Source organism: Rana temporaria, chromosome 2 (assembly GCF_905171775.1).
Source record: "Rana temporaria chromosome 2, aRanTem1.1, whole genome shotgun sequence".
Classification (NCBI taxonomy): Eukaryota; Metazoa; Chordata; class Amphibia; order Anura; family Ranidae; genus Rana; species Rana temporaria.
The window spans coordinates 15,542,434-15,567,589 of record NC_053490.1 but is presented as its reverse complement, the minus strand read 5'-3'; the positions used below and the strand labels follow the sequence as shown (position 1 = coordinate 15,567,589).

General features: G+C 48.5%; 1 protein-coding gene across 1 annotated transcript in view; it reads left to right on the top strand.

The window, feature by feature from the left end:
- Nucleotides 1–1,413: 1,413 nt before the first annotated feature.
- LOC120928842 (ecto-ADP-ribosyltransferase 5-like) overlaps nt 1,414–25,156 on the top strand; it is a 53,286-nt gene continuing 29,543 nt past the window's right edge. The window contains exon 1 of the mRNA XM_040339862.1: nt 1,414–1,454. The gene's annotated coding sequence lies outside the window, so the exon portion shown is untranslated. The remainder of the gene's footprint in view (nt 1,455–25,156) is intronic.

The window sequence follows — 25,156 nt, the reverse complement described above, 5'->3', positions numbered from 1 at the left end:
TTCTGCCCGACCGTACAGGCTCACCGGATCGATCCGTCCCTCCCTCGCATGCGTCGTAATGATTCAACGCATGCGTGGGTATCCTTATATGACAGCGTCGCGCACGTCGCCGCGTCATCATCGCGGCGACGGCGCGACACGTCATCGCGAAGGGATTTCGGCGCGGATTTCGATCCGATGGTGAGTACACTCCATCGGATCCAAATCCGGGGAAATCCTCGAGAGGATTTATCCGCGGATATGGTCCGGCGGACCGTATCCGCGGATCAATCCTCTTGTCTGTACCCGCCATAAGAAACTTTTGTCCGCTGGAAACCTGTCCGATAGGCTGTACACACGGTCGGACATGTCCGTGGAAACTGGTCTGCGGACCAGTTTCAGCGGACATGTTCGGTCGTGTGTACGGCCTATCGGACAGTTTTCCAGCGGACATTTGTCCAGCCGACCGTTTTCCAGCGGACAAAAATTTCTTAGCATGCTAAGAAACATGTCCGCTGGAAGCCTGTCCGTCGGACATGTTCGGTCGTCTGTACGACTCACCGGACATGTTCGCTCGGCCGAAAGCCCTCGCATGCGTGGAAGTGATTCGACGCATGCGTGGAAGCATTGACCTTCCAGGGTCGCGCACGTCGCCGCGTCATCGTTGCGGCGACGGCGCGGCCACGTCACTGCGTATCCTGTCCGTGCGGATTTCTGTTTGATGGTGTGTACAGCCATCAGACAGAAATCTACGAGCGGACATGTCCAATGAAAACGGTCCGGCGGACCGTTTTCATCGGACTGTCCGCTTGTCTGTACGGGGCCTTACTCTCTGGGCCCCGGCTACTACTGGGTGAGAGCGGAGGAAGATCACTCCGCCAGGGAAGGCAAGGAGATAGGTAGGCGGCTGGCTGGGACTTGAGCCAAGGCACATGCGAGTGGAGCTGTATGGACATGCACCCGAAACTGAAGAATTATTCCCTCCACTCCGACCAGCACATGCTCATCAGACAGGGGCACAGATAATGGAAATAAATACACACCCTTAAGCTAGTAGGAGCAGGGTGTGTGTAATACAGAATTTTTTATTATTTTTTTAATTCTGCACTGACTGTCTTGAAAAATTGCCCCAGCCCCTGTTTAAATCCAATCCGGGCACAGTCTTGGTCTGGGGACAGTGTCCTCAATCCGGGGACTGTCCCCAGAAACCAGGGATGTCACCTTACTTTAACTTGCAACATATCTCTAAGGCTGGTATTACTATATGTCGTATTTACACACACTGATTAATGCACTCTGAGAAATCTGAATGTGTGAAGAAAGGAAGAAAGTCGCAGAGGTGTAAGGACAAACTGATAAAAGGTAACCTTTGTTAATTCATTGTTAACAATGGGAAGTGAAACTGAAAGGATTGCCATTCTGTGTATATATATCTCTCACAGGAGGCATATTGGACACACAAGACCTGCAGACAGGTAAGATACAACTTCACCTTATTCCTCTTCTCACCATAAAGAATCTTTATCTACAATGTAAATATTTTGTTCTCAGCAATGTCAGCCTTTTTGTCTTGTAGGCTAGGTTCAAACTCTTTGCATGTCCGGTATGCGCGTAAAATCAACATGCACAGAAACACGCTGGCCTTTAGCAGATGCGGTTCAGTGAGGCGCCATTTTACAAAAGGGGGACATTTTTATGTCACGTGGTATTTGTGCAGCATTTTTTCAAATGCAATTTTACACACTAATGCCGCGTACACACGACTGTTTAACGTTGTCGTTTTTAACGTCGTATAAAATGATCGTGTGTGGGCTTTAACGATGTGAAAAAAACGTGCATGCTTAGAAGCAAGTTATGAGTCGGGAGCGCTCATTCTGGTAAAACTACCGTTCGTAATGGAGTAAGCACATTAATCACGCTGTAACAGACTTAAAAGCGCAAATCGTCTTTTACTAACACGAAATCAGCTAAAGCAGCCCAAAGGGTGGCGCCATCCAAATGGAACTTCCCCTTTATAGTGCCGTCGTACGTGTTGTACGTCACCGCCAGGGCCGCCATCAGGGGGGTACAGGCAGTACACCTGTAAGGGGCCCGGAGGTTCCCAGGGGCCCAGAGGCCTACATGGCCCCAGATGGCAACCCCCCTTTTTTTTATTTATTTTTTATAAAAAAATATATATATCTTTTTAATTTTTTTTTATTAAAAGGCCAATTTTTTTTTTTTTTTTTTAGGGGTCCAGAGGTCCCCAGGGCCCTGGATGACAACCCCCCTTTTTTATAAAAAAATATATATATATATATATATATATATATATATATATATATATATATATATATATATATATATATTAATAAAGGGCCCAGAGGGCCCCGGATGGCAACCCCCCTTTTTTTATAAAAAAAAAATATTTATTTTTTATATATATATATATATATATATATATATATATATATATATATATATATATATATATATATAAATGTGTGTGTGTGTGTGTGTATTTTATTAAAGGGCCCAGAGGTCCCCAAATGGCAACCCCCCTTTTTAAAAATATATATTTTTTTATCTTTTTATTAAAGGGCCCAGCCAGAGGTCCCCAGGGCCCCGGATGGCTACCCCCCTTTTTTATATATATTTTTCTTTAGTAAAGGGGCCCCCCCCCCCGCTTCTCAATTCGTGGCAGCCTCCCCGCTTCTCAATTTCAGGCGGCAGCACCCCCCCGGTTCTCCTCTCCAGGGGGCCCCATGCCTGAAGCTGTGTAAGGGGCCTCATAATTCCTGATGGCAGCCCTGGTCACCGCGCTTTGCTTGAGCATTTTTTTCTCACGATCGTGTGTAGGCAAGGCCGTTTTAACGATCGGGTTGAAAAAAACATCGTTTTTCCTAGACCATTAAAAATGTAATTTTTTACAACCCAAAAAACAGTCGTGTGTACGCGGCATAACGCAAAAATATACTTTAACCACTTCCATACCAGGCACTTACGCACCTTCCTGCCCAAGCCAATTTTCAGCTGTCAGCGCTGTCGCACTTTGAATGACAATTTTTTTTTATAATTTTGATTCTACAAATAGAGCTTTCTTTCGGTGGTATTTGATCACCTCTGCGATTTTTATTTTTTGCGCAACAACTAAAAAAAGACCGAAAATTTTGAAAAAAATTGCGTTTTTATTTTTTTCTGTTATTTTTTTTGTGAATAAGTAAGTTTTCTTCTTCGATTACGGGCACTGATATGGCGGCACTGATGGGCACCGCTGAGGCGGCACTGACAGGCGGCACTGATGGACACTGATAGGTGGCGCTGGCAGGGCCGCTGATAAGCCAGTACAGGCAGCCCTGTTGTACTGGGCCCCGGCCAGCAGGGGGGCCCGGCAATCTGAACAGAGTTCAGAATAAAATAAAAAAAGTCTGTGACTGCACAGGACTGACCGAGGGAGGAGGAGAGCGTCACCCAGGAGCATGGACATCGCCACTGCTTAGGTAAGAGAAGAGCAGACTTGTATTCCTGCCAGCACCCGAGCCCCCCTCCTCAGGAAGGACAGAGCAAGCAGGACAACACACCGGAGCTCTCCTCAAGGCAAGATAACAGGATAGATTGCATTCCTCTCCTGTGAGTCACAATTGTTCTGTCTCTGTACAAATGTGTGCTGTAAACTTGTCCTGTACCTCAGCAGGACAGGTCTGGTGAAAGTGAAAGTAAAATGCCTGAATATGTAAGGAATATATATAATGGGACTTTTCAGGTACTACACACAAATATATTTCTCAAAATCATTATTTTTAATATATGTGTATGTAGAATATATTTATGTAGTACCTGAAAAGTCCCAGTGTATTTCTAACATATTCATAAAAGTTCATTAACAGCAAAGAATGTGTGTGTGTATGTATGTGTGTGTATATATATATATATATATGAGAATACAACCTATCTCCAGGAAATTAAAGTCCAATGTTGCAGTGTGTGGGGGAGGGGAGAATAGACTCTTTCACTTACCTGTTTCAATGCTACAACCAGCTGCAGTGTTCTCTTCCTATACCAAAACCTCAGCCTCATCACATACCATACAGGAACATTTACCCTGTATGGTATAAGCGGGCTGGAGTGTGAGAAACTGAGCATGGTCAGTTAGACCGCTTTCACACTGGAGGCATTTTTCAGGTGCATTTGGGCTAAAAATAGCACCTGTAAAGCGCCTGAAAAATGTCTCCCCTGCAGCCTCAGGGTGAGAGCCCGAGCACTCTCACACTGAGGTGATGCACTGGCACAACGTTAAAAAAAAAACTCCTGCAAGCAGCATCATTGGAGAGGTGAAGGAGCGCTGTATACACCGCTCCTGCCCATTGAAATCAATGGACACCGCTGCCAAAGCACCTGCAAAGCGCTCCGGCAGCAGTGCTACACGGTGCATTTAACCCTTCATCGGCCGCTAGTGGGGTTAAAAGTGCCCCGCTAGCGACCAAATAGCAGCACTAAAATTACAGTAAAGCGGCGCTAAAATTAGTTGCATTTTACTGTCAACGCCCGCCCACTCCAGTGTGTAAGCAGCGTAAAACATACACAGGCACTGTGGGGAACCAGTCAGCACTGAAAGAAGCCAGCTGAAGCAAGGAATTAGGTAAAGTTGGATACACACACACATCAAATTTCAATTTAGCTGGAATCGGCCCAATTTTGATCTCTGTGTAGCCCTCCCTGTTAGAAGCCAATCATTAGACCACCTTAGTATATTCATGCCATCCCACATACTGACTCCTACCACCTTGACCACTTCAAATCACTGAAGTGGTCATGGTGGTTAGAGGGTTACTTTTATATCTCTCAGAAGAAGTAAACCTGTGTATACTGATTCCATTTCATTAAATCATCCTCTAATTATATTAAATTGGTGGGGGGTGCTCCCTGTATACACTAGCCTGTCTACATAACCTAGCCTCTTGGTATACCCTAGCCCCTTGGTATAGGGGTGGGGCTGAAGGAGAGATCAGGGGCGGGAACAGGGGTGGGGCTGAAGGAGGGATCAGGGGCGGGAACATGGGTGGGGCTACAGGGGCCCCGTCAGGTAGGCTGTACGGGGCCCCATGATTTCTATCAGCAGCCCTGGGCGCTGGTATGCGGCACTGATGGGCACTCATAGGCGGCACTGATGGGCACTCATAGGCAGCACTGGGCACTCATAGGCGGCACTGGGCACTCATAGGTGACACTGATGGGTACTTATGGGTGGCACAGATGGGCACTGGGCATGGATGGGCACTGAGAGGAGGCACTGATGGACACTGAGGGGTGGCACTGATGGACACTGAGGGGTGGCACTGAGGGCATTGCTGGGCATCACTTGTTTATCCCAGTGCCCATGTTGCCAGTCAGTGGGCACTGATTGGCATCTTTCTAATTTTTCCCTGATGGTCCAGTGTGGGCATCCGAGGGGGGGGCTGCGCTGATAAACAATCAATGCGAACCACCCCTGTCAGAAGAGCCGCCAATCGGCTGTCCTCTACTCGTGTCTGTCAGACGCGAGTGAGGAAGAGCCATCAACGGCCTGACCTGTCCTACATACACTGGCCTGACCTGACCTGTCCTACATACACTGGCCTGGCCTGTCTTACATACACTGGCCTGACCTGTCCTACATACACTGGCCTGACCTGTCCTACATACACTGGCCTGGCCTGTCTTACATACACTGGCCTGACCTGTCCTACATACACTGGCCTGACCTGTCCTACATACACTGGCCTGACCTGTCCTACATACACTGGCCTGACCTGTCCTACATACACTGGCCTGGCCTGACCTGTCCTACATACACTGGCCTGGCCTGACCTGTCCTACATACACTGGCCTGGCCTGACCTGTCCTACATACACTGGCCTGGCCTGACCTGTCCCGTTCGTGATCAGCCGTGATTGGACACGGCTGATCACGTGGTAAAGAGCCTCCGCTGCGCACCCCCACGGGCGTGCGCCGGCATGAAATCCTGCAGGACGTCAATAGACGTCCAGTCAGGATTTCACAACTGCTTCCCGGACGTCAATTGTCTATTGACCGGGCAGGTAGTGGTTAATTAACTTAAATGCACACAAACACAGTATAATACCCACTTTTTTATAAAATATGGTGCTGCGCCCAGAAAATAGATACCAAACATGGCATACTTTAAAATTGCACACGCTTGTGAAACGGCGAAAAAACGTTGGTATTTAAAAATCACCATAGGCAACGCTTTATAAGCCTTTACATGTTACCTACTTAGAGTTACAGAGGAGGCTCAGTGCTAGAATTGTTGCTCTTACGCTGACGTTCACGGAAATACCTCACATGTGTGGTGCAATTTCCATTTACATATGTGTACGGGACCAACGTGTGCGTTTCTTTGCACACGAGCAAGGAGAGACAGGGACCCTTTACTTTTTTTTTTTTCAATTGACAGGTGTTTTTTGTGCACTTGTACACTGAGGCAGATGTTGATCGTCCACCGGTGAACACTCACAGATGTTGATGTTGCAATATGGGACATTATTGCAGATGTTTCTGTGCACTGGTACACTGTGACAGATATTGAAGTGACACTGGTACACTGTGACAGATATTGAAGTGACACTGGTACACAGTGCGGATCCTGACCTCCCTGGGGCCCTAAGCAAAATGACATGTCACATTAAAGAGGTGTTCCAGACAATATTTATGTTTATTAAAAGTCAGCAGCTACAAAAAGTGTAGCTGCTGGCTTTTAATAAACAGACACTTACCTGCTCCAGCGTTCCAGCGACGCGCCGGCCGGGGCTCCGCTCCTCTCCCCCCCTCCCCGGCCGGCGTCTTCATTGTCACTGTGGGCACCCGGCCGTGAAGGCTTTCGGCTTCACGGCCGGGCACCCACTGCGCATGCGCGAGCGGCACTGCGCATGGGGGCGCGGCCCGGCGCTGCGCCGTCCGATTGGACAGGCGATCGCCTAGGACCTGTCACGTGTCCTAGGCGATCGCCTAGGGGAGGGGCTGCAGTAGGACGATTAAGCTTAATCGCCTTACCAGCCCCTCGGCGGAAGGAGGATGTGGGACAGGAAGTCCCACTCCTCCTGAAGCCCCCACTCCCCCCCCCCAAAAAAAATACATGCCAAATGTGGCATGTAAGGGGGTGAGGAGTGGGATAAGCGGAAGTTCCATTTTTGGGTGGAACTCCGCTTTAAAGTTAAGAAAAGTTGAGAAGCGGGGGGGGGGGTTGGCGCTTCCGACAGTGACATGTCACATTAAAGATTAAAGTTGAGAAGGGGGGGGGGGGGGGGGTGTTCTGCTTTCAGAAATGACATCTTACATTAAAGTGAGAAGCAGGGGGGCGCTGACTTCTTACCTCTTCTCCCGTGCAGCCAGCGAGTTGAGAAGCGGGGTGAGGGGCTGAAAATGACTTCTCACCAGGCGGGGCCTCTAGTAATTTGGGGGGCCCTCTGCAGCTTTGCGGGGCCCTAAGCGGCTTGCATAGTGAGCCTATAGGGCGGATCGGCCCTGCTGGTACAGTGTGAGAGATGTTTTGTGCACTGTGACAGATATTGATGTGACACTGGTGTAATAGAATGTATAAATAACTGACTTTATTTTTAAGTAGAAATTAACTTTTCAATATGTGTTTTGACATACTTAGCTAACAGTTTGCATGGAGTCACACCCTGCTTCTGCGAAGTCATTGTGGTTAAATTCATGGAACAGCCTGATTGTATAAGCAAAGTCATCTTAAAGGCTGGGTTCACACTACTACACTACTTTCATCCTACTTTGCTCTGCTACATTGTTCCTACACTGATCTTACATTATTCCTACATTGGTCCTACATCCAGGGGCGTTGCTAGGTGGCAAAAAGACCAGGGGCTTCAGCCCGAAGCCGGAACCAGGGGGGGGGGTCGCGACTTATCCGACCTACGCGCGCGTGTGTCAGTACACACAGACACACAAGTCAGTGGGCCAGATTCACAAAGAGATACGACGGTGTATTATCTCCTGATACACCATCGTATCTCTGACTTACACTGGTCCTATCTATGCGCCTGATTCATAGAATCAGTTACGCATAGATAGGGCTAAGATCCGACAGTGTTACACTGTGTTACACTGTCGGATCTTTTTTTGGATTTAAAAATGGCGCCGGGGGCGTTCCCGCTGATTTACACTGAATAATATGTAAATCAGCGAGATACGCGAAATTCACTAACGTACGCGGACCCGACGCTGTGTTCTTACGTCGTTTCCGTAGCGCGGTACCCGTCGTATACTTACCCCTGCTAAAAGCAGGGGTAAGTATTGTTAAGTATGGCCGTCGTTCCCGCGTCGAATTTGAAATTTCCTACGTCGTTTGCGTACGCCGATTCACGAACACGCGCGTCGCAAGTCCCGCTCACGTCGCAACCACTGACGTCCTATTGACGTCAGTGGGAGCAATGCACGCCGGGAAATTCCCCGGACGGCGCATGCGTATTTAAATTGGCGCGGGAGCGCGCCTGATTTAAATAGTACACTCCCCCAGCCGCGGAATTAGAATTCCGCCGGGGGAGTTAGGATCCGCCGTCGCAAGTTTGGAGGTAAGTGTGTTGTGAATTTGACACTTTCCTCACAAACTTGCGAGGGCGGATCTTAAAACACATAGGTTACACGGATCTAAAGATCCGCTAACCTTTGTGAATCTGGCCCAGTGTGTGTATGTCAGTTACACACTGCATGAGATCAGCATGTAAGGAAGCTGTGAGGCACATTAGCATGTCTTTCAGGGTTGTTTCTGACACATGACCTACATACACTGTCCTGACCTACATACACTGACACTGACCTGCCCTACATACACTGACCTGCCCTACATACACTGACCCTGACCTGTCCTACATACACTGACCTACATACACTGGCCTGACCTGTCCTGACCTACATACACTGATCTGACCTACATACACTGGCCTGACCTGTCCTGTCCTGACCTACATACACTGGCCTGACCTGTCCTGACCTACATACACTGGCCTGACCTGTCCTGACCTACATACACTGGCCTGTCCTACATACACTGACCTGTCCTACATACACTGACTTGTCCTACATACACTGACCTGTCCTACATACACTGGCCTGACCTGTCCTGACCTACATACACTGGCCTGACCTGTCCTGACCTACATACACTGACACTGACCTGTCCTACATACACTGACACTGACCTGTCCTACATACACTGACACTGACCTGTCCTACATACACTGGCTTGCCTGTCCTACATACACTGGCCTGGCCTACATACACTGGCCTGACCTGTCCTACATACACTGGCCTGGCCTAACCTGTCCTACATACACTGGCCTGGCCTGACCTGTCCTACATACACTCGCCTGGCCTGACCTGTCCTACATACACTGGCCTGGCCTGACCTGTCCTACATACACTGGCCTGGCCTGACCTGTCCTACATACACTGGCCTGGCCTGGCCTGTCCTACATACACTGGCCTGGCCTGACCTACATACACTGGCCTGACCTGTCCTACATACACTGGCCTGGCCTGACCTGTCCTACATACACTGGCCTGGCCTGACCTGTCCTACATACACTGGCCTGGCCTGACCTGTCCTACATACACTGGCCTGGCCTGACCTGTCCTACATACACTGGCCTGGCCTGACCTGTCCTACATACACTGGCCTGGCCTGTCCTACATACACTGGCCTGGCCTGTCCTACATACACTGGCCTGGCCTGACCTGTCCTACATACACTGGCCTGGCCTGACCTGTCCTACATACACTGACCTGGCCTGACCTGTCCTACATACACTGGCCTGGCCTGACCTGTCCTACATACACTGGCCTGGCCTGATCTGTCCTACATACACTGGCCTGGCCTGACCTACATACACTGGCCTGGCCTGACCTGTCCTACATACACTGGCCTGGTCTGTCCTACATACACTGGCCTGACCTGACCTACATACACTGGCCTGACCTGACCTACATACACTTGCCTGACCTGACCTACATACACTGGCCTGGCCTGACCTGTCCTACATACACTGGTCTGGCCTGACCTGTCCTACATACACTGGCCTGGCCTGACCTGTCCTACATACACTGGACTGACCTGTCCTACATACACTGGCCTGGCCTGACCTGTCCTACATACACTGGCCTGGCCTGACCTACATACACTGGCCTGGCCTGACCTGTCCTACATACACTGGTCTGGCCTGACCTGTCCTACATACACTGGCCTGGCCTGACCTGTCCTATATACACTGGACTGACCTGTCCTACATACACTGGCCTGGCCTGACCTGTCCTACATACACTGGCCTGACCTACATACACTGGCCTGACCTGACCAGTCCTACATACACTGGCCTGGCCTGACCTGTCCTACATACACTGGCCTGACCTGTCCTACATACACTGGCCTGACCTGTCCTACATACACTGGCCTGACATGTCCTACATACACTGGCCTGACCTGTCCTACATACATTGGCCTGACCTGTCCTACATACACCAACCTGGCCTGACCTGACCTACATACACCGACCTGACCTGACCTGTCCTACATACACTGGCCTGACCTGTCCTACATACACTGGCCTGACCTGTCCTACATACACTGGCCTGACCTGTCCTACATACACTGACACTGACCTGTCCTACATACACTGACACTGACCTGTCCTACATACACTGGCCTGGCCTAAGCTGTCCTACATACACTGGCCTGGCCTGTCCTACATACACTGGCCTGGCCTGTCCTACATACACTGGCCTGGCCTGACCTGTCCTACATACACTGGCCTGGCCTGACCTGTCCTACATACACTGGCCTGGCCTGACCTGTCCTACATACACTGGCCTGGCCTGACCTGTCCTACATACACTGGCCTGGCCTGACCTGTCCTACATACACTGGCCTGGCCTGTCCTACATACACTGGCCTGACCTGACCTACATACACTGGCCTGACCTGACCTACATACACTGGCCTGACCTGACCTACATACACTGGCCTGACCTGACCTGACCTACATACACTGGCCTGGCCTGACCTGACCTACATACACTGGCCTGGCCTGACCTGTCCTACATACACTGGCCTGGCCTGTCCTACATACACTGGCCTGGCCTGTCCTACATACACTGGCCTGGCCTGACCTGTCCTACATACACTGGCCTGGCCTGACCTGTCCTACATACACTGGCCTGGCCTGACCTGTCCTACATACACTGGCCTGGCCTGACCTGTCCTACATACACTGGCCTGTCCTACATACACTGGCCTGACCTACATACACTGGCCTGACCTGACCTGTCCTACATACACTGGCCTGACCTGACCTGTCCTACATACACTGGCCTGGCCTGGCCTGTCCTACATACACTGGCCTTGCCTGACCTGTCCTACATACACTGGCCTGACCTGACCTGTCCTACATACACTGGCCTGACCTGTCCTACATACACTGGCCTGACCTGTCCTACATACACTGGCCTGACCTGTCCTACATACACTGGCCTGACCTGTCCTGTCCTACATACACTGGCCTGACCTGTCCTGACCTACATACACTGGCCTGACCTGTCCTGACCTACATACACTGGCCTGACCTGTCCTGACCTACATACACTGGCCTGTCCTACATACACTGACCTGTCCTACATATACTGACCTGTCCTACATACACTGACCTGTCCTACATACACTGACCTGACCTATCCTACATACACTGACCTGTCCTACATACACTGACACTGACCTGTCCTACATACACTGACCTGTCCTACATACACTGACCTGACCTGACCTGTCCTACATACACTGGCCTGACCTGTCCTGACCTACATACACTGGCCTGACCTACATACACTGACCTGTCCTACATACACTGACCTGTCCTACATACACTGACACTGACCTGTCCTACATACACTGACCTGTCCTACATACACTGACACTGACCTGTCCTACATACACTGACACTGACCTGTCCTACATACACTGGCCTGACCTGTCCTGACCTACATACACTGACCTGACATGTCCTACATACACTGACACTGACCTGTCCTACATACACTGGCCTGACCTGTCCTGCATACACTGGCCTGACCTGTCCTACATACACTGGCCTGACCTGTCCTACATACACTGGCCTGACCTGTCCTGACCTACATACACTGACCAACTAACACTGACCTGACCGACCTACCTACATACACTGTGACTGACCTGGCTGGTAGGCATACACAATCACTGACCAACCTCAGCCGTGGTGTGCCCGTCAGACTGGTGCTACCCGGATGGATGGGCAGGCCAGGCAGCCTTCGTAGTGCAGCCAGGGAGGCTTTGGAGCCGAGGGGGAGAGCCGCTGGCAAGGAAGCGGGGATGCGGCAGGCAGCCGTGGTGTGCGATGCTGGAGCCCTGTGCCATCAGGAGCCGTCCCAACGTGGAGAGCCGCCAAACCAAGCAGGGAGCGAAGCGGAGCGGGCATGTCGCGCCAGGCGGGATTGTAATTCCCGCCTTCTAAGCTTGCGGCGCCTATGATGGACGTCACAGGTCCTGCGGTCTCGGCATTGGATCAGTGGGACGTCCATCATAGGCGTTGGGCTCCAGAAGGCGGGACCAGCCAGGCTGCTATCACAATCGTCAGGGTCTCGGCGGCACTCGGGGCTTACAATGGAAAGCTAAATGCCCGGGACTCTGGGCTTTACGGGGACCCATTCGGGGCTCCAGCCCCCTTAGCCCGGGCCTAACGACGCCCCTGCCTACATCCATCCTACTTTCATGAACAGAATACTACTTTGATCCGACTTTGTGATAGTCTGACTTGTTCTTTGACCAAACAAAACAATCCCAGACTGAGATAAATTCCTTTTACTGTTGCTGTAATCACATGTCGGATGTCAAAAGTCGGATCGTTAGGACAAGGCTCCTACTTTGGTCCGACTTCAATGATATTCAATGGGCTGAAGTAGGATCAATGTAGGACCAAAGTACTAGTACAGGGAGCATTTTCAAAGTCGGACCGACTTGTGTAGGACCAGTTAAGACGGCTCCCATAGGGAAACATTGATTTTCACACGTCATGCTACATGAGGCTCCCAATGTAGGACCGTTTGTCGGACAAGTGTGAACCCAGCCTAAGGCCGGGTTCACACTTGTCCGACAAACGGTCCTACATTGGGAGCTCATGTAGCATGACGTGTGAAAATCAATGTTTCCCTATGAGAGCCGTCTTAACTGGTCCTACACAAGTCGGTCCGACTTTGTAAATGCTCCCTGTACTACTTTTGGTCCTACATTGATCCTACTTCAACCCATTGAATATCATTGAAGTCAGACCAAAGTAGTATCCTGTTCATGAAAGTAGGATGGATGTAAGACCAATGTAGGATAAATGTAGGACCAATGTAGCAGAGCAAAGTAGGATGAAAGTAGTGTAGTAGTGTGAACCCAGCCTCAGCCATTGTTAAAACTAAATTCAGCTGGTTTAAATCTTGATAAGAAAATACTGAGTTTGTATGATATTTACAGACATATGCAATAATATGCAGCCCATCCTATTTTTCTTCTGTATATAAGCCAAGGGAGAGAATACACTTTAGAGATCTAATGAACACTCAAATGCTTCCTTGTGTCTCATTTTGATTTCTCACGGAATTCCGGGAGTTACTGAAATGTATCCTGCATTTACCTGAATTACACCGGGGTGGCGGTATGACCTGCTTCAGATGGTGGCAGCGGTGGGGTTGAAAAAAATCACCTTTGGTAAGAGGAATCTTTTTGTCTTTTAGACAGACTGTCTTCTCTTGCCTTAGCTCTGATTTAAATTTCACCTCAAACTAAACTTATGTAGAAGAGGGATACGAACCTTGCCTTGGTGTATAGGGGATTTTTTTGGGGAAAATCCGCCTTTTGGGTCCTGGTTCACATTGATTCTACTTTGAGATTGTGCTATTTCACTTGAGATGGCACAATTTCAGAGTAGCAAGGTCAGCACGATTTCAGGTGCTACTTGATAGACATATGTATGCCTTCATACACGAGTGTCTATTGAGGTCGCACCTGAAGTCGGCAAATGTAGTGCAGAAACTGCTTTTGCAAATTGGTGCGGCGCCGCAAAATCACGTTGCATCGATGGTAACGGTGCCATTGCAGCCAATGGGCTACGATTTGTCATGCAATTAGACTCTCAGGTTGCATGACAAATCGCTCCAATGTGAACCTAGGCTCAAAGTACCTCTGAGAAGGTACTAATAATTATAAGCGTTTTGGGGACGCTGTAGAAAAGTGTACATGACAGTCCTTTTGGTAAGGAGCTGAAATGGTTAAATGAGGATTAAATTTTGGTGACCCAACCTACTTTTGCATATCTTTCTGTCGCATAGAAGTAATAAGATTATTTGTTGTGTGGCTACACTGACTGTAAGGTGGGACAGTCAGTGGTCTCCAGTCCAAATATCGTGAGAGTGGTAAGTACTTTTGTATGTATGTTTATTAATGTTGTTGCTGTGTTGCAGATGGGAAAACGGGGTTTTAGCTATGCTATACAAGCCAAGGTTTTAAGAAGGGGAAGTTGTTGGTATAGGGAATTCTCTTCCATTTGCTCAGAGAAAAATGCTTACATGTTATGTGTCTTGGAATTCCAATTTAGAGTATAAGTTGTTTTTTCTTCTGAATGCAAACAGATTGTTGAATAATTGATATATGTCCTTTGATCCTGCCAAGTAGGAGAGCATTGCTAAAGTGGGCAGGTGAGAGGGACTGAGTAGGGTACTCATCTGTGTGTGGTGCTTTATTTGAGTGATTCCTCCTATCCAATGGTGGGCCAGATCCACGTAGCGGATCATAATTTTAGTCCGGCGTAGCGTATCGTATTGACGCTGTGCCGCCACGGCTTTGAGAGGCAGGTGCTGTATTCACAAAGTACTTGCCTCTGAAGTTGCGGCAGCGTGGCGTAAATCTGCCAGCGTAAGGGCGCGGAATTCAAATGTAAAAGGTGTGGGCGTGTTTTGTGTTAATTTTACTTGACCCGACGTAAATGTCGTTTTTTCTGAACGGCGCATGCGCCGTCCGTGGGGGTATCCCAGTGCGCATGCTCAAAAATTAACCCGCAACAAGCCAATTCTTACGACGTGAACGTCATTCTACGCAAAGCCCTATTCGCGAACGACTTACGCGGGCGACGTAACATTTTCAAGATTCAACACGGGAACGACATCCATACGTAACATGGGATACGCCTCATATGGCAGGGGTAATTATGTGCCGAAAAAAGCCTTAAGGAAACGACGTAAAACGGCCAGCGTAAATATGCACCTTAGATCCGACGGCGTACTAAGATGTGCGCCAGTCGGATCTAGCACAGCTTCAGGCGTATCTTTGTTTTGTGGATACAAAACAAAGATACGCCGGATCAAAATAGAAGTTACGCGGCGTGTCAATAGATGCGCCAGCGTAACTTCTTTGTGGATCTGGCCCAGTATGTTTTAGCACAATACACAGAGGTATATGTCTGCTTGCATAAATCTCCTATTTCACTTCAAGTGAAAGAGGGGATCAAACCACCGACCATACCTTCGTCAATGCTTTTGCGCAAAGCATACTGCTATATTTGCATTCCATATGCAGCGAGTCCGAGAGACTTGCTGAGGAGGAGCGTGAATTTTAAAGAAGGATTTAATTCAGAAAAGTTATCTATATAGATTAAAAATACCGTATTTATCGGCGTATACCGCGCACTTTTTTGCCCTGAAAATCAGGGCAAAATCGTGGGTGCGCGGTATACGCCGATACCCGCTTTCCCGCGCCGAGTTTTGAATACTGCGCCGACATATACCGAGCGCAGTACACTCGGGTATAGTCGGCCAGTCCCGAGCCTGCCCGACAATACACGAGTGTACTGCGCTCTGTATACGTCGGCGCAGTATTCAAACTCGGCACGGGAAACGAGCGGGGAGGACGCGAGCACGCCGCAGAAGGACGCTGGACCTGACGAAGAGGACACCCGAAGCCCGCAGACGGACCCCGGACCCGACGAAGAGGACACCCGAAGCCCGCAGACGGACCCGACGAAGAGGACACCCGAAGCCGCAGACGGACGCCGGACCCGACGAGGCCGCCGATGGACGCCGCGCAAGACACCAAAACTGTAAGTACAAAAAATATTTTTTTCCACAGGATTGGGGGCCACTTTAGGGGTGCGCGGTATACGCGGGAGCGCGTTATACCGCGATAAATACGGTACATATTTATTGTTAAAATGCTGCAACTATTGTCAATCTATTCATGAAATGTGTTGGGCACATACTCCCATGCCCAATACATAATTAATTGGAAACATTAAAAAAAGGGGGAATGTGACGTCACTAATAAATTACATGTATGTGCTGGTACCAAATGTTTTTTTTTGAGGAATCTGATCAGATACAATTTTTTTTTTTTTAGAGTAGCATTTCAATTTATACATGGTGTATTTTGATTACCGTATTTATCGGCGTATAACACACTCCCTAACTTTAAGAGGGTAGTTTCAGGAAAAAAACTTTCCACGGCCCCCTGCGTATAACACGCAGGCACAATTTACGCTCTATTTTCAGGGTAAAAAAAAAAAAGTGAGTGTTATACGCCAATACATACAGTATTTCACTTAGGCTCTGTTTCCACTATTACAACCCCAGATTTGCGTGATTTACAATGCGACTTTGCAATGCGATTTTTGATGCAATGTCATGCAACCGTGTGAGAACAAGTCGCACCGAAGTAGGAACAAAGTAGTGCAAGAACCTTTTTGAGTCGCATAAATAAAAACGGGACCATTAAAATACATGGGTTTTGACTTGTCATGCGACTTCACATGTGTCAAGTCGCACAGCAACTCACAGTAGTGGAAACCGATTCACAAAGCCTTAGAGCCTTGGAGTCTAGCTTTGGGGACTGTTTTAATTGTGTAATTGCCTATCCTTACGTTATTGAAGTTAAAAGGTGTTGTTTTCTTTTCGACAAATATGCTCTTGTTCGGATTGATACAATTGCTCTGGGCTCCACAGTGTTCAGTAAGGCCCCGTACACACGACCGGATCTATCCGCTGGGATTGATCCGCGGATCAGTTCCAGCGGACAAATCCGGTCGTCTGTACGGCCTAGCGGATATTTATCCGCGGAGATTCCTCGGGGCTGATCGATTTCAAGCGGATATAAATTTCTTAGCATGCTAAGAAATCTATCCGCTTGAATCGGCTCCAGCGGATTGATCCGGTGGTCTGTACAGACTCACCGGATCAATCCGTCCGCTCCCCTCCCTCGCATGCGTCGTAATGATTCGACGCATGCGTGGAAGTACTTACCTTCCAGCGTCGCGCACGTCGCCGCGTCGACGGCGCGACACCTCACCGCGGATGAATTCCGCACGGATTTGGATCCGATGGTGTGTACACGCCATCGGATCCAAATCCGGAGGAGGAATCTCCCCTGGAAACGGTCCGGCGGATCGTTTCCAGCGGAAATCCGGTGGTGTGTACGTGGCCTTAATGGCATTATAGTTTTGTTGATGTTGAAAAAAAGGGGGGAACTTTTGCATTGTATAAGTACATTGCCTGTTACAAGACAAGGGAATGGTTATTTGTGCAAATGGGTTTAATTGTGTTTAGGCTGTATTAACAATGATTGGGGATTTTAAAATGTTTGATTTTATCTCTTTTTGGTAAAATAGAATTTTAGGGCTGGGTTCACACATATATGGTGCAAATTTGAGCTTTGTTTTCACAGCTAATTGACACGGTAGTTGTTCAGCGTTTTCATGTCAGTTTTTGATCAGGATCAGGTTTAGGATTGCATCAGTATCAGGTCAGGATTTTATACTGTTCACAAATGAATGACATGTGCGATTCAGAAGCGTTCCCATAGAAGTCAATGGACCTGTATTCGTACGTAAGCCAGGCCGCACTTTATAGAAAACGCACACTTATTTGGGCAGTGCGGAGTGCAAATGCAACGCAGGTGTGTGAACCAGCATCATTCAAGGAAGTTATGTATTCCAGGCGCTACGCCAGAGGAATTGTAGTTGGTAAAAAAGAAAAAAAAAAGTAACTAAAGGTTTGTGTAATCCTATGCACTAGGGAAACATATGAGAGATATGGAAAAATAAATAAATAAATAAAAAGCAAATGGTAAAGGTGTTTAAAAGCTGTTCGAAGGGCAAATGTGGAAAACATTTCTAAATGAAGAATGAATGGAGTGGCCAAATGGATGTGAATAAAAGGAGAAAGTGGTTGTATTGTGTTTAATGAATGCACAAGGTATTATTTGATTAGTAAAGTATCTTAAGTGTTTGTTTAAAATGTACACAAAGGGCCCGATTCCCAAAAAAGCTGCCTAACTTAACTTTCAGCAGTTAAGTTACACTGACTTAAAGTTTCTACCTAAGTGCCCGATCTTCAAAGCACTTACCTAGAAATTTCAGGCCGTGTAACTTAAGTGCCTCCGTCGCAAGGCGGTCCTCCTCTCTGGGGGGCGTTTAAAATTTAAATGAGGCGCGCTCCCTCGCCGGCCGTACTGCGCATGCGTGTGACGTAATTTTCCCGACGTGCAGCGCGCAAACGTAATTGACGCCGGGCTTTGTGGATTGCGACGGGACACTAAAGTTGCGACGGGTGAAAAAAAATATACGCGCCGGGAAAACAAATAATTATAAAAAAAAATGACAGCGTCGCTCAGCATGCATTCCTGAGAGGGAGAACTCCATGCCAATTTTCAAAGAAAAAACCGGCATGGGTTCCCCCCCCCCCAGGAGCATACCAGGCCCTTAGGTCTGGTATGGGTTGTAAGGAGACCCCCCCCCCACGCCGAAAATTCGACGTAGGGGGTCCCCCTACAATCCATACCAGACCCGTATCCAAAGCACGCTACCCGGCCGGTCAGGAATGGGAGTGGGGACGAGCGAGCGCCCCCCCCCCTCCTGAGCCGTGCCAGGCCGCATGCCCTCAACATGGGGGGGTTGGGTGCTCTGGGGCAGGGGGGCGCACTGCGGGCCCCCCCACCCCAGAGCACCCTGTCCCCATGTTGATGAGGACAGGACCTCTTCCCGACAACCCTTGCCGTTGGTTGTCGGGGTCTGCGGGCGGGGGCTTATCGGAATCTGGGAGTCCCCTCAAATAAGGGGGCCCCCAGATACCGGCCCACCACCCTAAGTGAATGGATATGGGGTACATCGTACCCCTACCCATTCACCTGGAGGCAAAAAGTAAAAGTTAGTAAACACACAACACAAGGGTTTTTAAAATAATTTATTATTCTGCTCCGGAGGCCCCCCCTGTCTTCTTTATTAGCTCTAATACCAGGGGGGGCTTCTTCTTCCACTCTCCGGGGGTCTTCTTCCACTCTCCGGGGGGGGTTTCTTCTTCCGCTCTCCGGGGGGGGGCTTCTCCGCTCTCCGGGGGTCTTCTTCTATCTTCTCCCCTCTTCCGCTGTTGACTTGGCGAACCCCGGTTCTTCTGCAGCTGTGCGGTGCCTTCTTCTTCAGCGCTGGCTGCCTGCTATCTTCGTGTGTTAGCTCAATTACTAGCAGGCAGCCAACGCGGTCTTCTGTGACGTCAGGTTCTTCTTCTCCCCTCTTCCGATGTTGACTCGTCGCCTCTTGTCACTGTAATGATGGAAGCGCGCCTTGCATCCCATTTATATAGGCATCACCGTCCCATCATGCTCCGGTAGGTACCCACGTGGTGGTGGGTACCTGCCGGAGCATGATGGGACGGTGATGCCGATATAAATGGGATGCAAGGCGCGCTTCCATCATTACAGTGACAAGAGGCGACGAGTCAACATCGGAAGAGGGGAGAAGAAGAACCTGACGTCACAGAAGACCGCGTTGGCTGCCTGTTACTAATTGAGCTAACACACGAAGATAGCAGGCAGCCAGCGCTGAAGAAGAAGGCACCGGACAGCTGCAGAAGAACCGGGGTTCGCCGAGTCAACAGCGGAAGAGGGGAGAAGATAGAAGAAGCCCCCCCCCGGAGAGCGGAGAAGCCCCCCCCGGAGAGCGGAAGAAGAAACCCCCCCCCCGGAGAGTGGAAGAAGACCCCCGGAGAGTGGAAGAAGAAGCCCCCCCTGGTATTAGAGCTAATAAAGAAGACAGGGGGGGCCTCCGGAGCAGAATAATAAATTATTTTAAAAACCCTTGTGTTGTGTGTTTACTAACTTTTACTTTTTGCCTCCAGGTGAATGGGTAGGGGTACGATGTACCCCATATCCATTCACTTAGGGTGGGGGGCCGGTATCTGGGGGCCCCCTTATTTGAGGGGACTCCCAGATTCCGATAAGCCCCCGCCCGCAGACCCCGACAACCAACGGCAAGGGTTGACGGGAAGAGGTCCTGTCCTCATCAACATGGGGACAGGGTGCTCTGGGGTGGGGGGGCCCGCAGTGCGCCCCCCTGCCCCAGAGCACCCAACCCCCCCATGTTGAGGGCATGCGGCCTGGCACGGCTCAGGAGGGGGGGGGGGGCGCTCGCTCGTCCCCACTCCCATTCCTGACCGGCCGGGTAGCGTGCTTTGGATACGGGTCTGGTATGGATTGTAGGAGGACCCCCTACGTCGATTTTTCGGCATGGGGGGGGGGTCTCCTTACAACCCATACCAGACCTAAGGGCCTGGTATGCTCCTGGGGGGGGAACCCATGCCGGTTTTGAATTTACAAATCGCCGTGGAGTTCTCCCTCAGGAATGCATACCAAATGCCGTCGCTGGAATGGGCCTTTACAAGGTGTGACTAACTTTCCACATTGTAAAACCAGCCCTAGTTTTGCGCAAGCAAATCGGAACTTACGCAGAAATCACAAGGATGAAAAGCTGATGAAAAGCGTTGTGGATCTGCTTAAGTCCTCATTTGCATACTCAAAGCTGCATTTCCATGAGAAATGCCCCCCAGCGGCGGATGCGGTACTGCATCCTAAGATCTGACCGTGTAAGTGTCTTACACATGTCAGATTTTCTGCCTAACTTTGGAAAAAGCCTTTTGAGGATCGTTTCCAAAGTTAGGCACAGACTGAACAGCAGTTACGCCTGCGTATCTCTTTTGGGAATCAGGCCCAAAGAGTTGTCTCATATTGTGTTTTCTTTTTCTGGGAGTAGAGGTTTTTAGGCCCATGTTCCTGATAGTATATATTTCCCTAAAAGTTTGGGTTAATTAAGGCAATGTACACGGGACATTGTTCAAACCTCTCCTGAACGATTTAATTTGACAGCTAGAAACCGGCATCTAAAAAATCGGCGGAGAAGATGCATCTCGTAAACAGTATGTACAGCTCATATTTTAAAACAACTCGCCGATTCCCCTAGACAAAATGAGCACCCATCTAAGGGGAAAATGTGTTATGTACGGGTGAACCCCCGCTTTAAGGCCTTAATTGATCAGGTAGATTCTGTGATTTTTCATGTTGGATGAGGAATTTCTCCCTCAGCCAGCCAGCATTCACCCCTAGCACCCTGCACATGAAGAAATGCCCATCCCATTCCTACCCTATACCCCATTCATACCTTGCCCTATACCCTATCCTGATGAAGAGATGACTACAGCTTTTAGGCTGCATTCACACCTAGGCGTAGGCGATTTGCGGCGTTTTTTACCGCGATTTGCCGCGACAAATTGCAGCGGTTTTTACCGCCGTTTTGTATAGGTCATTGTCAGGTATGGAGAACGCCGAAGCCGCCCGATATGCCGCGACAAAAAAGGGTCCGGGACTTGTTTGAGCTTCAGCGTTCAGCGTGGAGATGTGGACCATCTCCATAGAGAATCATGTTATTTCTCCCCTCCAGTGTATTGTAGCGTCGTGCTTCAGGCGTTTTGTCGCCTAGGTGTGAATGCAGCCTAACATGGAAATCTTCGTTGACTCCTGCTGGAAAATATTCCTGGAATGACACCTTGAGGGTTAGCCATGACGCACGCCCAAGGTCTACGAAATTCCAGTGAGCATCACAAGCGAGAGATCCAGATACGCCAGCCCGAAGACCCACGTCTAGCCCAATGCATCTGTCTGTGGATATCGAGTTCTATCTATCAAAGAGGCAGGGTTTTGGGGTAGAAGGATCTCTGTAAAATATGGATAAACACAGAATCTAACCAAAAGTTTTGGGAAAAGTTTCGGCGAATGAGAATTATAATGTGGACATTTCCTTCCCTTTCATGAACTTATTGGATATTCAGAAGTTTTTTCTTTGGGACTATTTTTTATTTTGGCCTAAAGGCTATCATGCCCCTCCCACTTGCTTTTAAGGACTGTCACACCCCTCCCCCCTTTGTATTTCATGGACAATTGCTATGAAGCTGAGATTATCTGCTTATTGTTCTATATTTTTACATGCTTAGGATAATGATACATTTATGGGAAGTAGTCAAGGTGAATGTCGGGGGTTTCAGGGTTTCTGATTATCACATTCGTGATAAAAGAGAGGATTGTAATAGAATGTATAAATAACTGACTTTATTTATAAGTAGAAATTAACTTTTCAATATGTGTTTTGACATACTTAGCTAACAGTTTGCATAGAGTCACACCCTGCCACTGCAAAGTCATTGTGGTTAAATTCATGGAACAGCCTGATTGTATAAGCAACGTCATCTTTTAGCCATTGGTAAAACTAAATTCAGCTGGTTTAAATCTTGATAAGAAAATACTGAGTTTGTTTGATATTTACAGACATATGCAATAATATGCAGCCCATCCTATTTTTCTTCTGTATACAAGCCAAGGGAGAGAATACACTTTAGAGATCTAATGAACACTCAAATGCTTCCTTGTGTCTCATTTTGATTTCTCATGGAATTCCGGGGGTTACTGAAATTTATCCTGCATTTTTCCTGAATTACACCTGGGTGGCGGTATTACCTGCTTCAACTGGTACACTGTGACAGATATTGAAGTGACACTGGTACACTGACAGATATTGATGTGACACTGGTACACTGACAGATATTGAAGTGACACTGGTACACTGTGACAGATATTGAAGTGACACTGGTACACTGACAGATATTGATGTGACACTGGTACACTGTGACAGATGTTGATGTGACACTGGTACACTGTGACAGATATTGATGTGACACTGGTACACTGACAGATATTGATGTGACACTGGTACACTGTGACAGATGTTGATGTGACACTGGTACACTGACAGATATTGATGTGACACGGGTACACTGTGACAGATATTGATGTGACGCTGGTACACTGTGACAGATATTGAAGTGACACTGGTACACTGACAGATATTGATGTGACACTGGTACACTGTGACAGATGTTGATGTGACACTGGTTCACTGTGACAGATATTAATGTGACACTGGTACACTGACAGATATTGATGTGACATTGGTACACTGTGACAGATATTGAAGTGACATTGGTACACTGTGACAGATATTGAAGTGACACTGGTACACTGTGACAGATATTGATGTGACACTGGTACACTGACAGATATTGAAGTGACACTGGTACAGTGACAGATATTGAAGTGACACTGGTACACTGTGACAGATGTTGATGTGACACTGGTACACTGACAAATATTGATGTGACATTGGTACACTGTGACAGATATTGAAGTGACACTGGTACACTGACAGATGTTGATGTGACGCTGGTACACTGTGACAGATATTGAAGTGACACTGGTACACTGTGACAGATATTGATGTGACGCTGGTAAACTGTGACAGATATTGAAGTGACACTGGTACACTGACAGATATTGATGTGACATTGGTACACTGTGACAGATATTGAAGTGACATTGGTACACTGTGACAGATGTTTTGTGCACTGGTACACTGTGACAGATGTTTTGTGCACTGGTACAGGTGTTGTTGGTGCAATTGGACAAGGACAGGTGGTGCTTTGTGTATTGTTTGGGGTAGCTCCACTGACTGATCTGTGTGTAGCTGAACAGTAAAATCATCAGTTACACAGAGCTGTCACAGAGGCTGCAGTATCTCCCCCCCTGAATTGAGCTCTTACTGAGCTCAGCGGGGTGAGCCGACACAGAGACATGTGTCTATGTTTATATTATGTGATGGCTGATTGGCTGAGGTCCCATGTCCCGATCTGTAATGTGCTGTGTCCACGGAACACAGCTATCACAGAATTGGTGCCGTTCGGCTCGTAAGTCCGAATGGCCGCCGTCGTATCTATGCGCCTGATTCATAGAATCAGTTACGCATAGATGTGGCCAAGATATGAGCGGCGTAAGTCTCCTACGCCGTCGTATCTTAGGGTGCATATTTACGCTGGCCGCTAGGTGGCGCTTCCGTTGATTTCCGTGTCGAATATGTAAATGAGCAAGATACGCCTATTCACGAACGTACGTACGCCCGTCGCAATTAGTTACGGCGTTTACGTAAGACATACGCTGGCGTAAAGATAAAGCTGGTCTCTAGGTGACGCAGCCCATTCAAGGTATGGACGTCGGAACAGGCGTATCTTTTTACGTCGTTTACGCAAGTCGTACGCAAATAGGGCTGTGCGTAAGTTACGTTCACGTCGTAGGCAGTGTTCGACGTATCTTAGGCATTCTATCCGACGCATGCACCCTGGGATACGTCCACGGACGGCGCATGCGCCGTTCGTTCAAAACGTCAATCCCGTCGGGCCACGGTTCATTAGCATAAAACACGCCCACCTCTTCACAATTTGAATTACGCGCGCTTACGCCGGCACATTTACGCTACGCCGCTGTAACTTAGGAGGCAAGTGCTTTGTGAATACAGCACTTGCCTCTCTAACTTGCGGCGGCGTAGCGTAAATACGATACGCCCGCACAACATAAAGCCGCCCTACGTGAATCCGGGCCTATGTCTTTATGGACCTTGCTTTGTGCACTGGTCCAAATCATTTGGTAGACACATTTCCCAGAAGAGTTAAAGGGGTTGTAAAGGAAAAATGTTGACAACTGTCTCCCAAAATGACTCCTGCATTGTCACTCTGTCATCCCAGTCTTAGTCAGTAGGGTTCAATATTGAGTTGACCCACCTTTTGCAGCTATAACAACTTTAAAGGGGTTGTAAAGGAAAAAAAAGTTTTCCCTAAATAGCTTCCTTTACCTTAGTGCAGTCCTCCTTCACTTACCTCATCCTTCCATTTTGCTTTTAAATGTCCTTATTTCTTCTGAGAAATC